Here is a 16,169-nt window from a genome sequence, read left to right as displayed (position 1 = left end):
TGACTCACTCAAGGAGTGAATCAAAAGAAGGAACTCGAGCCTCTAGCCTACAGGCACCGTGCTGTGCAAGCAAGGTGTATAAACATGTAAGTTTTTCTTCAGTGTGCAGTTCAATATGAAGCTCGAGCTGGAGCAGAGTCGGTGTTTCAGACCCACTGTAGTCCTGCTCAGGAGAGTGCAAGGATATTTTGGTTTAGACCTGGTGTTACAGACATCCAGGAGAGTGGAAGTTTGTTGTCTGTCCTTCTCTCAGATCTGTCTTTGGTGCTAAGTGCATGAGTATGAGTAAACTGCAGCGTTAAAAAGTAAAACCAGGGAAAACAGCCCCCTGGAGCCTCCACAGCAAGGTGGGGATAAGTTGCTGATCCTGTGTTCAGATTTTGTGCTGTTGGAAGGAGGTGGTACCTTGCTGGTGGTGGCTGGGGACAGGTTTTCCTGCCCTAGACTGGCTTTGGTCCCTCAGTCACACAGCAAGGTCACACCAGCATGGTGATGGATTTAAGCCTAATGGTACAAGTTTTCCCTTAGCCATTGTCTGTCCAAGCTGGATTGGAACCACTGAGCATGACGGGGAGAATGGTTTGAAACTAAAAGAGGAAAGATTTAGAATAGGTATTGGGAAGGAATTCTTGACTGTGAGGGTGGTGAGGGCATGGCACAGCGTGCCCAGAGCAGCTGTGGCTGCCCCATCCATGGAGGTGTCCAGGACCAGGCTGGATGAGGCTTGGAGCTACCTGACCTGGTGGGTATCACTCCTGTGGTGGTTGGGATTGGAAAAAAGTGATCTTTAAGGTCCCTTCCAACCTAAACCGTTCTGGGATCCTGTATGACATTTCTAGGAACACAGGTGTAGGATAGCTCCACCAGGTTGGACAGCCCAGGTTCCTGGTGAACCTTGCAGCTGCTCTGGGGTCTCTTCTGAGTCCCACTAGTAGCCTCTTGGAAAGCCAGAAGGGATGTGACCACTCTGGTGTCCCCAGAAGTCTTCAGCAAGACCTCAGGCTGATGGATGTGCTTATCTCCATGAGTATTACTCATCTGAGGAGGGGCTGTGAGACGATACCCTTGGTTGTCATTGCTGGCTGGTTTTGTCATGCCTCCAAAGCCCTGCAAATCACTCACGACGTGGCATGGTCGTCTGTGTATGAGAGGTGAGATCTACTCAGAAATTGTTTTTATTACGTGTTGGTGATAGCAGATAAATAATGTTCCCTCTGGCTAGTACACGGGGAGATGGTTTTCTCCTGTGTCTTCACATCAGGTGATTAATAACAAGCATTAATCCCCATGAATGACAGCAGTATGTGAGGAGCAAAACACATGTTAGAATAATTTGAGGGGCTGTTGTTGGGTCATAGGCTAACTCATTCTCTTCATATATAATATTTTCATAAGGTGTAAATATTTCTAGGCTTGAGATGTTGGCTGGAGATCAAGTTTTGGGTATCAGCATCACTGTCTGGACCAAAACTGACCTGAACTTCCAGTGTAAGTTAATTAAAGTAGATTTAGATTGGATATTAGGAAGGCATTTCGTAGTGTGAGGGTGGTGAGGCCCTGGCACAGGGTGCTCAGCGAAGCTGTGGCTGCCCCTGGATCCCTGGCAGTGTCCAAGGCAAGGTTGGATGGGGCTTGGAGCCCTGGGATAGTGGGAGGTGTCCCTGCCCATGGCAGGGGGTGGAATGGGATGAACTTTAAGGTCTCTTCCAGTCCAAAGCACTCTGTGATTCTGTGAATTCAAAAGTTGAATTTTGGAAAGCCTGTAGTATTCATGAGCTTAAATTGAATTTGGCAACTGGATATGTTGAAAATCCCCAGGGGGAGCTAATTTATTTTTAATGTCCAGGCATTTCAAGTGAAATGTCAGAATGAAATGTGTCATTTTGGAAATGCCAAAACATTTTCTTTTTGACAGCTTCTCAATGAAGCTTTTCAACTTTTTGTTTGGGAATTACAGTTAACAGCTAGAAGGAGGGGAGATTAAACAAGACTTGGTAGTAGTGGACTAAGACATTTAGTTTTGATTCAAATAAAATGTGGAGGGGGTAAGCTTTTCTTTTTTTCCTGTGTCACTTCCCCCCCAGATCTGTTTCTCATTGACTCAAGCCATTTTCCTCCTACTTTTAATACAAGTAAGAGATGTCATTGGATTAAAAAAAAAAAAAGATTATTCACCTCTTCCAGCTCCTGGAATGCCCTGGTTTGGAATCTGTGAAAACGACTGATGGAAAACCCGTGTGGGAATATGTGGAACAGCCCATTGCATCTGGTGATACTAAATTCAGGATTTCATGGCAGGGCTGTAGGGCTGCCCATGGTGCCCAGTGCAGCATCCCAGCCCTCGCTGGCCATCTTGGGCTCCACAGTAAAGCAAGTGAGGCCCTGATGAATCCACTGGCAGGAGTTACTGAGGCATCATTCTGGGGCTGGAGGAGGCGATGAGGCGCCTTGGGGAGTTGGCACCACAGATTAGGGAGCATTGTCCTGACTGAGCCCACCAGGCACAGCACAGTGGGGGATTCCCTGTCCCTGGAAGTGTCCAAGGCCAGGCTGGACAGGGCTTGGAACAGCCTGGTCTAGTGGAAGGTGTCCCTGCCCGTGGCAGGGGTTGGAACTGGGTGGTCCCTTCCGACCCAAACTGTTCTATGATTTTACAATCCTGAGCTGCTGTGCTGCCCATTCTCTCTCAGCACCATCTTCCCACCCGCCTAAAAGCAAACTCTGATTTTTTCAGGTCAATGCCCCTTTTTTTTTTTTGGAGGGTAAGCTCAACAGACAGCTCGGTGATGCACGATGTTTTCGTTTGTAGGGCTCGTTACTACACCTCTGGCAGTGGAGTGACATCATTCTCACGCTGGGGTCTGCAGTGAGCCATTGATCTTGATGTACCCTCTTTGCAGGCAGCAATGTGTGTTCTTTCCTTAGCATTTTGGGCAGGAGATGCATCATGCTGCCTGCTGGAGCCCAAGGAGGAGCATCATCAAAATGAGGGATGCCAGAGGCTTAATTGGTCTTTGAGGATCAGCCCCCAGCTCGTTTCTGTCTTCAGCTCGTTTCCACTGTAGTCGTTCCCCTGGGTCTGAAGAATTGGTAAGAAGAAAGAGTTTTCCACCGGAGTGAGTCTCATCTAATTTTGTTCTGTGTTCTGGAGGAAACTGTGCGATATTCAATTGGCAGGAAACAGATGAAATTGAAGAAAAAAAAGAAATCACAGGGTTGTCCAGTTTTTTCAGAAACTCTGAAAAAGCTCCTGATTTTTCAAACCAGAGCATGCAATCCTTTGCACCTTCCTCCCCTATTTGAACCATCCCCTGGCAGTCTGGGGGGCTGTAATTCTCTGCTGCGTTATCATTTGCTCCCACGAGGCAGAGAGCAGCCTGCTCCTGCCAAAACACTGGCAGGCTTTTTGCAAGGGCAACACCAGCAAACAGAGGAGCTGAGGACACTGGAGGTCAGGGCTGGACGTGTTGATTTCCTTTACCCTAATTAGCAGGCTAAGCTTCCAAATGCAGCCCAAAAGCAAGTGTGTGGTGGTGGGGGAGGCGGATGGAGTTGGGATGCGCAGAGGGGTGAGTGATCCCTCGGGAATTGCTGGAGAATTCCCGTGCCCACTGGCGACTGGGAGCTGTCAACGCCATGGCGGGCGAGACGGAGGTCGCAAACCTCTGGAGGAACGTTTTGCACAGTGTGGATCCAGTAGCTGTCATCCACATCCGAGGTTGGGGAAGAGCTGTGTGCAGGGGGATGGCAGCAGCCCTGTAGCTTTTGTTTCTTTAATTGCTAACAGCAAGGCACTGCTGTTCTCTGGAGGAGAGGGGAGATGCTCGAGTTTATATTTGCTCTTCTCCCGTTACTTTTACCTGGCTTGCTTCAATCTCTGCTGCTGAGCTCTGGAGGATTTTCACACTGATAAAATAGACTTAGCCAGCACCAAAGCAAGGATTTTTTTAAAAGCTTATTTAACTGTGAGACAGCAATAGGGAAATGTCACCAAACATTTGCTTGGTTCTGCCATCAGGTTGGTGTAGCAGGGCTTTCAGATGGTTCCCCATATGTGGGGAAAACACATTTTCTGTTACTCATACTGCAAAGAGCTGTGTCTGGAAAAGGCAACCTGCAGCTCTATATGCTACAGGGTGCAAGGCAAAATTAATTTTCTGTGGAAGTGGCAAACTTTGGATGGGGTCTAGAAGTGATTTGGGTAGCTGATGATGTAAAAGTATTCCTGCTCTGCGTGGTGACTGTTCTTTTGCTTTAGCTGCTATGGCCCTAATCCTAAAACAAGGCTGAATTATCACCTTTGGGCTATTTTGGGCAGGTCTCTGCTGCACCAGGGTTTGGAAGTGATTGTTGGTGATGTCTCACTTTGCACAGTGGGGAGAGATATCATAGAACCCTAGAATGATTGAGATTGGAAGGAATCTAAAGATCAACTTAAAGCTCATCTTGTCCCATCTCCTGCCATGGGCAGGGACACCTTCCACTGTCCCAGGCTGCTCCATTCCCTGTCCAGCCTGGCCTTGGACACTGCCAGGGATCCAGGCGCAGCCACAGCTGCTCTGGGCACCCTGTGCCAGGGCCTGCCCACCCTCACAGACAGCACTTCCTTCCCAATATCCCATCCATCCCTGCCCTCTGGCACTGGGAAGCCATTCCCTGTGTCCTGTCCCTCCATGCCTTGTCCCCAGTCCCTCTGCAGCTCTCCTGGAGCCCCTTTAGGCCGAGCCAGGGGCTCTGAGCTCTCCCTGGAGCCTTCTCTTGTGCAGCTGAACACCCCCAGCTGTCCCAGGCTGGCTGCAGAGCAGAGGGGCTCCAGCCCTGGAGCATCTTGGTGGCCTCTTCTGGACTCATTCCCGCAGGTCCGTATCTTTTCAGTGCTAAGGACCCCTGAGCTGCATGCAGGACTCCAGATGGGGTCATACCAGAGCAGAGGGGGACAGAGTCCTCTCCCTTTACCTGCTGGCAATATCTCCCCAAATATCATCTGGCTGTCGTGGGTTGACTCTGGCTGGATTCCAGGCAGCCACCAAAGCAGCTCTCTCACTCCTCTTCACAGCTGGACAGGGGAGAGAAAATGTAGCAGAATGGTCGTGAGTTGAGATGAGGACTGTGAGAGATCCCTCACCAAATACCATCGTGGGAAAAACAGATTCAGCTTGGGGATATTATTTTAATTTATTAACAACAAAATCAGAACAGGATAATGAGAAGTAAAAACAGACCTTGAAACACTTTACCTCCACCCCTCCTTTCCCAGCTCTCTCTCCTCTCCCAGTGGCACAAGGAGACAGGGAAGGAGGGTTATGATGTGTTCATCACACCATGGTCCTGACACTGCTCAGGGAGAGGAGTTGGAGTCCTTCCCGTGCCACAGCATGTGCTCCCCTCTCCACGGGCTTCCCTCTGGGTCACAGCCTCCTCTCAGGCATCCCCCTGCTCTGGCATGGGCTCCTCCAGGGGCTGCAGGTGCATCTCTGCATCCTGGTGCCCTCCATGGCCTCAGGGGCACAGCTGCCTCACCATGGGCTGCACTAGGGGCTGCAGGGGAATCTCAGCTCTGGCACCTGGAGCAGCTCCTGCCTCTCCTGGCCTGACCTTGGTGTCTGCAGAGTTGTTCCTCTCACATGTTCTCACCCCTCTCTCTCTCTGGCCACAATTACAACGGGGCAACAACTTTATTTTCTTCTTAAATCTGTTATCCCAGAGATATCACCATCATTCCTGATGGGTTTGGCCTTGGGGTCTGTCCTGGAGCTGGCTGGCATTGGCTCTGCTGGACATGGGGGAAGCTCCTGGCAGCTTCTCACAGAAGCCACCCCTGCAACAACCAAAACCTGGCCGCACAAACCCAGTACATCTGAGTAAGAGCATTTTCCACCCACACACCCACAGATGGGTGTGAAGCCCTCATGGACACTGGGGTCTCCCATCCATCAGCTTGTGCACCAAGTTGATGTCTTGAGGGTGGTCAGGGCTTGCTCTTCCAACCTGTGCTGTAGTTATCCTTCTCCAAACCCAGCAGGATCTGCGCCAAAGGTGCACATGCTTGCCTGGCTGAAGAAAAAAATAAAAAACAACCCACCCCTGAGTCTATTTAGGGTGCCTGTGATTTATTTTTTTCTTTATAAAGTGCAAATGGGGAGTGCCTGTGTGGCAATACAAAGCAGGGAGAGAAATGCTGCTAAGTGCTGATTACTTCTTCATGTGGGCACAGCAAGGGTTCACTCAGAGGTCTGGGGAGAATGGTGTTTTTGTGATTCTGTAAATGGCTGCACTCAAAGGTGGTAATTTGAATTTCTCTAGTCCCTAATATATATATTTTATATATATTTTATATATATATATATAAAATAGCCTGGGTAGAGCCAGTAGTGAGGCTTTGGCTCATCCACCCCCCATCCCTTGTTAGCAGTATGCTTATGTTATCTTTTGAGATGAAAGGTGCCCCAGAAATGTAAACCACCAATGGAACTGTGCTCCTTTTAATGTAAAATACTACTAATAAATACTGTCCTGCTGTTCCCCTCATCCCTTGCCATCACAAAGCACTCCATAAATTGCACTCCAGCCGCTTGCATTCCAGCTGTTGCGCGTACCCAGACACAGCCGTGCGTGGGAATAAAAGAAATACTACCTTTGGGGTCACTGCTGATGTTACCCACAGGTTAATGCCAGTGGTTTGTATTTCCCTTCCCTCCCCCTTAATCCAGTCTCTGATCCATGTTGATCTGGAGGCTGAGTTCAGCCTGCAGCAGTTTATGCCTTTATCTCAGTTGAGTCCTAATACCAGCTGGCACAGCGGCTGTCTCGCACCCCTGTGGCCTGGGAAGAGTCGGTGACCTGGTCACTCTGCTCACCAGGCAGTGGAACGAGGCTCAGTGAAATCCTGGCTGTTCACCTGTCCTAGAAATGGGACAGGGTTGTGTTTTTGATGGCCTCGCTTTGCTGCCTTTTCCCATGGATTTAAAACTGCTGCCTGGCGCAATGTGGTGCTCAGGTTTCCCTTTGGCAAGCACTGCTCCTCTCCTCCTAGGCTTGGGTCTTTGCTCATGGAGGAGAGTCTCAGCCATCCCTAAATCATGTTTCCCTTCTGTCAGCCGCACCTCCTTCCCATCCAGCATCCACTCAGAGGGTGAGTGTTTTGGAAGGAGGGACGAGTGTGCCTGAGCTCTGCAATGTCTCCATAGGGAGCTCCTGGCTCCTCAGAACATCCTCCAGCTCCCTAATTGTCCTCCCTTCCTCATCCTCATGCTTTTGGCCCAGGAGAGAACATCAGCCAGTAAGTCAGATGCTGTCCTGGCCCATGCACAACAGTTGAAATTCCCCAACTGAAATTTATTTTTAAATTTCATTAGACATCCAAAACTCTTTCCTAGCACTGAACCATCTATATTTTGGAATCATAAAATGGTTTGGTTTGTGAAGGCCATCTAGTCTGCTTGAAATGGGCAGGGACATCTTCTATTAGACCCCCCATCAGAGCCCCGTCCCACCAGTCCTTGAATGTTTCCAGGGATGGGGTTTGTTTTTTGTGCCCCAAAACTGGAAGGCTAAAGATTTTGTTGGTGCTCAGCTGCAAACTGTCCTCCACACCCGTTTGCTGGGGCTCAGGCATATCCAAATTATCCAAGTTCAGACTGGGCTCCCATGATCTGGCCGCAGCCTGGGGGACGATAACCTCCATCACAAAGGTCCAATCCAGAGCCTGGGTTATTTTAAAGCAGGTAAGTGGAGGAGCCCACTGAGATAAATGATCAGGTAATCACACAGGTCCAAACTGTGAAACCACCTTATGTCATCAAAGCAATTTGAAAATCAATTTGATGTCTGGCAGGGAGGCAGACACGTCGGGTCCCTTCGGCGTTCATTAGCACTCAGGTGGCAGCACTCTGCCAAAGCTGCTTTTTCTGGGAAAGCTATTGAAAAAAAAATTAAAGGAGGAGGGAAAAATTAAAATTGGGCATTAACCATAATTTCTTCTCATTAAAGGTAACAACAGCTCCTGCACCAGTCTGGAATGGGGCTGGTTGATGGGTTTTCAAGATGGGAAAACAGAGTGCACACCACAGAAGTGAAGTGATGATCAAATAAGAAAGCAAATGAGGCTCCCCCCTCATTTTTAACAAAGGCAGGAGCAGCGTCGGTGGCAGAGTGGTTTAACTGAGCAGTTAGAAAATTGGAGGTCAAAGCCTGACATGGCTATTGATGAATTGAGGGTGTTGGAAGAAGAGTAGCAGACATCACGAGTGGGCTGTAGGGACTGAAACATGAAGCAAGATTAAAAGGAGTTAAGTACCTGGACGTGGTGTGACTGTGCAGCAGTGAGGTGAACCATAATTACAGTCACCACATGCTGCAGACTGGAGAGAGACCAAGGGAGAGAGGATCAGAATGGGGTAGGGCAGAGCAAGGGGGGGAAGATTCAGGCTGTTTGTTCCAGATGTGTTTGGGCTGGTTGTGTGGTGCAACACCTGCTGGTCACCTCTTTTTTGCCATCTCCTCCTGAGTTACTCTGTTTCATACCTTGATGTTTCCCATACAGCCACAGGTCATTAATGAAGGGCTGGCTGAGCGTGAGACTAAGGCAACTTCCCTGTAAAGCATCCTCATGTAAAGCATCCTCATCCTTCAGTGATTGAAGGAGCAAATCCTTTGAAGCTCTGGCCTGGTGGTTCATACTATGTGGGGCATACTGGGCAGGGTGTTGGGGTGGAGCTGGCTCAGGGCTGGTAGCAGCTCTGAGGAGGGGTTTTCCTGCCTAGTGTTGTCAGGTGTCAGGCTCCCATTGCAGCTTTTCTTGCAGTGGTATCACTTAGTTGCTCTCACTTGATGAGGTCTCTTGTTTTCATGAAGACTTTATGAGCTTCATATATTCCCATCATCATGCCTCCCTTTGAAGCTAGAGTGGAGATGATGCCCTGGGCAGGTGATGTACTGAAAATTGTAGATGCAGAGACTTGCATGTATTTTTTTTATTAAGCTTTCTGGTTTACAAAGCCAAGCTCTAAATGAATCCCTAACGACTGTGACTGCAAAATTATCTCCATGAATCCAAGCGTAGCAGCACCTCCCTGAGTCTGCAGGTAGCCTGAGACAGTAAAATAATGGGTGAACAGTTCTGCCTCTTACCAGCTGCTTCAGGGAGTTCAGCTTGGTGACTTTGCCTTGATTTTCCCTGATAACATTTTCCCTGATGATTATTTTGGTGTTTTAAGTGACAAAGGGAATGGACTAAGTGGGTGGCATGGAGGTTGTAAACATGTGATCTTTAAGGTTCCTTCCAACCCAGACAAGTCTGTGATTCTGTGGTTCTAAATCTCCCAAAGCCTGTTAGCACCATACTTTTCCATGTTTGTGCTGATTGCATGATCAATTGATTGAATCCTTCTTTGCATGTAACATTTTTCATCCTGGCTTCTAAAGGAAACAGGTCTGAGGCCTGGCTCTTTCTCTGTCCCATCAGTAATTCTTGAACCATGCAGTGGGTGAGGGTCAGATTTGTTGGAGGACTAGGAATAATTTGAAATGCCTAGATTTCTTCGGAATAAATGTCTTGCCAGGGACCCTAATGACCTGAGTGAGGAAACATCTGCAGTGATATGAGACACAGCAGTGATGGTAGAGCCTTGCCATGTGGTTGCCACCCAACTGCAGATGGGTGGATGCTTTTAAACAAATTAATCCTGAGGGTGCCTGCAATCTCTGTGCGGCCAGACTCTCCTGGGATAAATCCTGGCCCTAATTCCGAGCTGTCTGGCATCTCATGTAGTCATCCAGCCTCCGCAGAGCAGGGACAGGGAGCAGCCTCACTGGTGTTTGACTGTGAGGCACTGAGGGACTGGACCTTTTGCATGTGTCTGAGCCGGGCAGACACGAGTCTTGAATCAAATTAAAAAACACAGCAAGTTGTGAGTTCGTTAGACATGACTAAGGGCTGCTCGGGTTAATGGAAAAGTTGAGCAGAGCTTAATTGTTCCAGCGTAAAGAGCACATGGAGGAGCCATGGAGGCAGTCAGGGGGATGTGTATAAGGTGTCACTTGTAGGGTGGGAGGGAGTAGATAAGCCAGCATCACTTTAGGAAAAATATAAAACTAAGACTCAGAAGCTTTTATTTTGAGGGCTGTTGGTGCCAGAGCAGCTGCAGCAGGGAGCTGGCCTGGAGTGCTGTGGTTCAGCTGTGGTTCAGAATTTTTTTTTTTTTTTTTTTTTTAACGCATTTGCTTTATATGGGGGGATTTTGTGCCAAATGAGATACCATATGCTGGTGGCAATCTTGCTGTGTGCCATGTGGCTGTCTCCCACAGCTGGCATGGAGCCCATCTGTAAGTGCTGATGGGTGGGAGGTTGTTTGTGTGCCTGCAGACCCCTGTCAGCTGCTGGACACATGGACTGAGCCACAGGTCCCCAGGGCTGCCATGGAAGTTGGGCAGTGACACAGAGAGGGTCAAGAACTTACTCCCTGCAGTGGTTTCCCAATGTCTTCTCCAGCCATCCTAGAATCCTACAATGGTTTATGTTGGAAGGGATCTTAAGGATCACCTAGTTCCATGCCCCTGCCATGGGCAGGGACACCTTCCACTAGACCAGGTTGCAGTGCCAGAGCTCAAGGGTGGAAGGTGAGGGGTGGGCAGCCTTCAGATCTCTCAACAAAACCTCTTCCCTCCTCCCCCGCCACTCCATCCCATGACAAGATGTGTTTGTGCCTCCCAAATTTCCATTCCTTAGACCCCTTGTCTCCGCGACCAGCCTACCTCTTTGCTTGCACATCACTTGCACATCACTTGCTGATTGGTTTTGTAGCTATTTGGGAAGGTGGGAGAAGAGGCAAAGAAGAGAGGAAGGGTTGGGAAAGGCATCACAGTTGTTGGAGTGAGTGGTCAGATCCCTGCTTGCCCCAAGGGAAGACAGGGACACCAGGCTGAGCGTGGGGAGCCCCAGCCAGCATCCACATCCCTCCATCACAGCTGTGAGGAGTCAAGGAGAGTTTAGCAAGTGTTATATCAGCACAGAAAAACATACTTGATGCAGAAACATCATGAGGTGAAATGAAAATTTTATACGTCTGCTTTTTCTTTCTCCCTCTTTTACGCCTCAGTAGCACACACTGAAGTTGTCTGGGTGGATCTGACCTCAGCACTTGGGTCATTTTATGACTGTTCTTGCTGTTTTCATGGGAGTCGAGTGATTTATGTGCGTCTTTGCAGATCTGGGCCTTTAGTTAATATCGAAGTGCACACCCACGCATGCCACTGTGGCAACATCTAATAACCCCAGTGTAGAAAAATATTTCCTTTTCATTGTAGCAGTTAAGCTGGAATTTCTGAGAGGACTGATGGCATGAAGTGCCGAACTCCCACCCAGGTAAATAAGAGTTGAGCATGTTATTCTTTCCAATTCCCTTTTTGACAAACTCCTTGGAACATGTCTCTGCTGATGGTAGATTGTGTGGGGAGAGGAGGCAGCTGGAGCCTGGGTGGCTTCCTGACAGCTGCTCTTGCTGGTACTTTGGAGCATTTAGGCATTGCCCCCTGAGCTCGTGTGCTGGGAAAAACCATCTTGCCAGTGCTGTGCAGAGCAAGGTGGTGCTGGATGGGGAGGATGCTGAGGTCTGTCCCCAGCTTTCCTTGATAACTGGCTCGCCCCAGGGTGACTGCAGGACTTGAACTCTATTTTGGCAGCTCTAGCTCCTAACCCTGCTGCCTTCAAGGGCTACATCTTCCCTGGAAGAGGTCTGCACTGTGCTGATGATGGTGAGATCCCTTCTGGTCCTAGGCTGGGCTCCTGGTCCTCAGCAATCAGGTGCCAAATGCTCAATGTGCTCCAGCAGTCCTGGTTTGGTACCAGGCCTTAAGACCTAGCAGGAGCATTTGGCCCCAGAATGCTGCGTCTCACTGGGTCACGGTGAGAGATGTTATGTGTGGATACCAGGAGGAGATCCCTGAAGGTGAGGGGAGAGAGGGGAGGAATTAAATAAAAATAAGAGAATGTTTGTCCCCCCTAGCCAGCAAAGCGGGATTAATGAAATTCTGCAGAGGGCAGAGGGAGGGCAAGGACACAGTCAGCAAAAAATGGATCTGGATGGCTGTAACATAAATATGGAGGGGGATGGAGGAAGCTGGAGACACTGCCCTGCAGAATTAGCTCAACACTGACCATATTTGAAGCCCCTGCCGGCCTCAAAGGCCCTCATTCAGTACCCACTTTGTTTCAACAATTAGAAAGCCGAAAGAGCATCTGTCATACAAATTGTGTGGTAGGACAGATGCCCAGTGTGAGGTCCTGCACTGGCAACCAGTGGTTCAAAACAAACAAACAAAAATGTCCCTTTCAGTCAAGAGATCTGCTGTTGGGTTGTCTCCAAATGCCTGTACATTGACAGAGTCAGTTTTTTTCCTCAGGGTGTCCCTCCAGAGCTGGGCTGTGCAGCAAGAAAAGGTGCTCTGCTCTATGCATCATGAGTTAATTATCAACTTCTAATCACATCTGGTATGGCTGTCTAACAGGCCATGTCCTGGCTGTCACTGTGATGTGGTGAAACCTGGTGATGAAGCTGAACCTGCTCATTGTTCCAGGTTTTCCAAAGCAGCTGTGGCTGCCCAGTCCCTGGAAGTCTCCAGAGCCAGGTTGGACGAGGCTTGGAGCAATGTGGGATAGTAGAAGGTGTCCCTGCCTGTGGCAGGGGGTGGCACTGGATCATCCTTAAGGTCCCTTCCAACCCAAACTGTTCCATGATCTTCTCGTAAGGAACTCCTGCAAACAGTTCTGGAGTGCTTTGGAGGAGAGTCATGGAACAGTTTGGGTTGGAAGGAATCTTCAAGACCATCTAGTTTCAACCCGCCTGTCATGGGCAGGGACATCTTCAACAACATCAGGTTGCTCAAATGCCCGTCCAACCTGGCTTTAAGTGTTTCCAGGGGTGGGGCATGAACCATTTCTCTGGGCAGCTTATTCCAGGGGATGGGTTGGGTGGCAGAATTCCAGAGGCTGATTTGATGCTCTTAAGCCCATGATGATGCTCCTTCTTTGCCTCTGGGTAAATGTCAGGTCCTGTTATGGGGTGCAGGAAAAGGAGAGATCCCAGATGGCCTCTCAGTTTGAAATTTCAGATTGAGAGAAAAAATGGCCTTTCACTCCTACCTCGTGTAGGGATTGATGTGGTTGGGGGAAAAGCCACAACAGCATTTTGCCTTTCTTCAGAGCACCTCCCTGTCCCCCACTGAGAGGGGTGGGAAGTTTGGCAGTTCCTACTTACAGAGTGCCCGAGAAGAAATATTTTCAAAATTTTCTTAAAATACATGATAGAAACAGACTTTGGGGCCCATACTGCTGAAGAATCCATGACAGAGAGCAATGCTGGAAGTGGAGGCAGGATTTCTTGCGAGAGCTGGGTGGGTGCTTTCATGTTTTAGTCCAAGGCAGGGTAGACCCAGAGGTGGATCCCATTTAGAGCAAGTGGACCCTCATGGAGGGGGTTGTGGGTTGTCCTCCTCTCAGATGTTAGGACTGCTGGGGGAACAACCCTTCTGATGGAATAAAGGGAAAACGGGCGCATGACTCTCCAAACCAGTTCTCTAGGCACTTGCTTGGAAAGCAGACGGTTGATTTCTCCTCTTGAGGGCTTTCAGACACTCCTCTGTGTTTAGCTTTGCTGGACAGTTTAAAGGAAAATGCTGAGAAAGATGAAATTTCCTATTCAGTCCTCTCAGTTCATTCCCTGAAGCTCGAGGAAGGCTCCCTGGAAGGTCAGTGGCAGCTCCTGCAGTAGCGTGATGGACTCGCTTCCCTTTCCCCCACCGCGTCCCCGCAGACAGCCCCGTCTCCAGGCCCTGCTGTCACAGTGCAGCTGTGCGAGTGGCAAAGTGCAGATGCTCATTTTTTTACGAGCTGGCCGAGCCTTCTGCTGTCCCCCAGCTTTGGCAGAGGAGGCTGCAGCTCCACGCACGGCATCTGCTGGAGCGCCCGGGGGGCTGGCAGGGCATGAAAGGAGCTGCAAGGCCAAGCGGGAGGCGCTGGGGTGGCTTGGGCTGGATGTAGCCTCGGGAGGGATTGGGAGCAGATCCCGGTTTTTTCCCCTCCTTCCCCTGTGTCTGTTTGTGTTGGATGTCCCAGCAAGTTGTGCCCTCTGCAGATGGGCTTTGACCTTGGCTGCCACCCAGGCGAGCTCTGCTGGGGCAGGTAGAGAGATAGGATGGATTCACAGCCTTTGAGACCGGCTCTCGGCCCGTGGAGCATTTTCTAAGTACGAGGTCTGATTTATGCCTGGTAACTACCTTTTTCCACTGTAAGGAAAAAAAAAAAGAAATTGGTAATTTATTTTCCCACGGTTGTGGGAAACTGCACTTACTTGAGCTTGAGGTAACTTCAGCTGAGCTTGTTGAAATCTCTGATCCATCCCTAGGCTCCTGAGTTCAGAAAATAAAAATAAAACAGTGATAACAATCCCAGTGTGCCCCATGAGAGACAGAATGGGGCAAATAGCAGGAGTCTGGGGAGTTTTTTATCTTGTACATGGATGTGCTTGATGGAAAATAAATGCACTACAACTTTAAGGCTTTGCCTGCAGCTAAATATAAGGGTGTACTGGCTCCACCCTGCTGCTCTGTTAGGGATACAGGCATTTATTTTTCTGGGGTGGGTTTTTGCTTTATTTTTTTCCCTTCTCTTTTACTTTTTTTTTTTTTCTGGTGAATCTCCACCGTGAAATAACTGACACTTTAAGAGAGTGGTCCTGGAGCGTGCAGGAGAGGTACCTCCTAACATTCTCCCCATGGAAAGTTAAAGGATTGGGACTTGACCAAATTTCAACTTTCATGTAAGTGCTGCGCGCTGTTGTCCGATGGGGAGATGAGGATGGCAGGGACGAAGTCTGAAGACAGCAAACCTGTTTTAACCTGACTTTCCCGAGACCCCAACCTGCTTGGTGTTAAGCCAACAGCCAGGTTAGCCTGGGGAAGCTGAGATTTGTGGCTTGGGGATGGCCAGCCCTGAGTGGGCGACTGTTCTTTTCCTAAATATTTTTTATTTTGGGCGAAAACTCTGTTGGTGTTGTTAAAACTCAGAGAGGTGGTGGCAGGGTGTGTTTTCAGTCAGCGTTTGCTCAGTCTCAACTTATTTTTTCTCTGACTTTCTGTTTTTGAAAGAGAAGCCAGTTTCATCTCCATTTTCTATAATCATCTGCTTATTTTATTAGCTTTTTCCAAAGGGCTGTATTTCCCCCGATGCCTGGCCACCTGTTTTCTATGAGCTGCTGAAGGTCTGAGCTCTTGCTCCGCGTGTGCAGAGCAGATTTCTTTCAACAAGCCAAAAGAAACGACACAGCTATAGACTAAAAAGGGCAAAAAACCCCACATGCTGTGCTATTTCGGTAGTAGCAAATTATGCGTCCTACAAATTACCATTGGTTATGAACATTGTCCGTCTGTCTGGATGACAATGTCCTGCTTTCAGACCACTGCTAATACGTTTAGAATTAGGATAATACACATTGAACTCCAAAGCGGCTCCTCTTTTCTTTGCCCTGATTTATTCCTACCAGCAAATGTCACATGCAAGTGGAAGTTTTATGGCTGGATAAATCACAGCCCGTCAGGCATCTTATTAGGAAGGGCTCGGACTTTTTAAAAAAGTGACTCGAGGTTCTTTTAGTGTTGGGAAAGTATCAATTTTCTAGGTTTGCTTGCTTGCTGACTTTCTCTTTCAATTTTTTGTCTTTTCTTAACCTCACCCTTTTTTGTTTACTTTTTATTCTTCCTTTCTCTTTCCCCTTTTTTTCTTCACCCTCCTTTTTTCCCCCCTTTTCTTTCTTTTTTCTTTTCTTTTCTTTTCTTTTCTTTTCTTTTCTTTTCTTTTCTTCTCTTTTCTTCTCTTTTCTTCTCTTTTCTTCTCTTTTCTTTTCTTTTCTTCTCTTTTCTTCTCTTTTCTTTTCTCTTTTCTTCTCTTTTCTTTTCTTTTCTTTTCTTTTCTTTTCTTTTCTTTTTTCTTTTCTTTTCTTTTCCCCCCTTTTCTTTTCCCCCCTTTTCTTTTCCCCCCTTTTCTTTTCCCCCCTTTTCTTTTATTTTCCTCCCTTTTCTTTTCCCCACTTTTCTTTCTCCCTGTTTCTTTTCCCCCTTTTGTTTCCCCCCATTTTTTTTCACCCATTTTCTTTTCCCCGTTTTCTTTCCCCCTTTTC

The 16,169-nt window shown here is 48.4% G+C and overlaps 1 protein-coding gene across 4 annotated transcripts in view; it reads left to right on the top strand.

Moving 5' to 3' along the window:
- ZBTB7C (zinc finger and BTB domain containing 7C) overlaps window positions 1-16,169 on the top strand; it is a 150,329-nt gene that overhangs the window by 31,342 nt on the left and 102,818 nt on the right. The window contains exon 1 of one of the 4 annotated variants that reach the window (XM_042028840.1): window positions 14,606-14,813. The exons of the other annotated variants lie outside the window; for them this stretch is intronic. The gene's annotated coding sequence lies outside the window, so the exon portion shown is untranslated. Of the gene's footprint in view, window positions 1-14,605; window positions 14,814-16,169 lie in introns of those variants that run through there. 4 annotated transcript variants of the gene reach the window in all.

The sequence above is a fragment of the Corvus kubaryi genome, unplaced genomic scaffold (assembly GCF_017639235.1).
Source record: "Corvus kubaryi isolate FWS band 111438036 unplaced genomic scaffold, C.kubaryi_AGA036_p1.0 37308, whole genome shotgun sequence".
Classification (NCBI taxonomy): Eukaryota; Metazoa; Chordata; class Aves; order Passeriformes; family Corvidae; genus Corvus; species Corvus kubaryi.
Note: the sequence above shows the minus strand (reverse complement) of the source record. Positions and strands in the feature narration are given on the sequence as shown.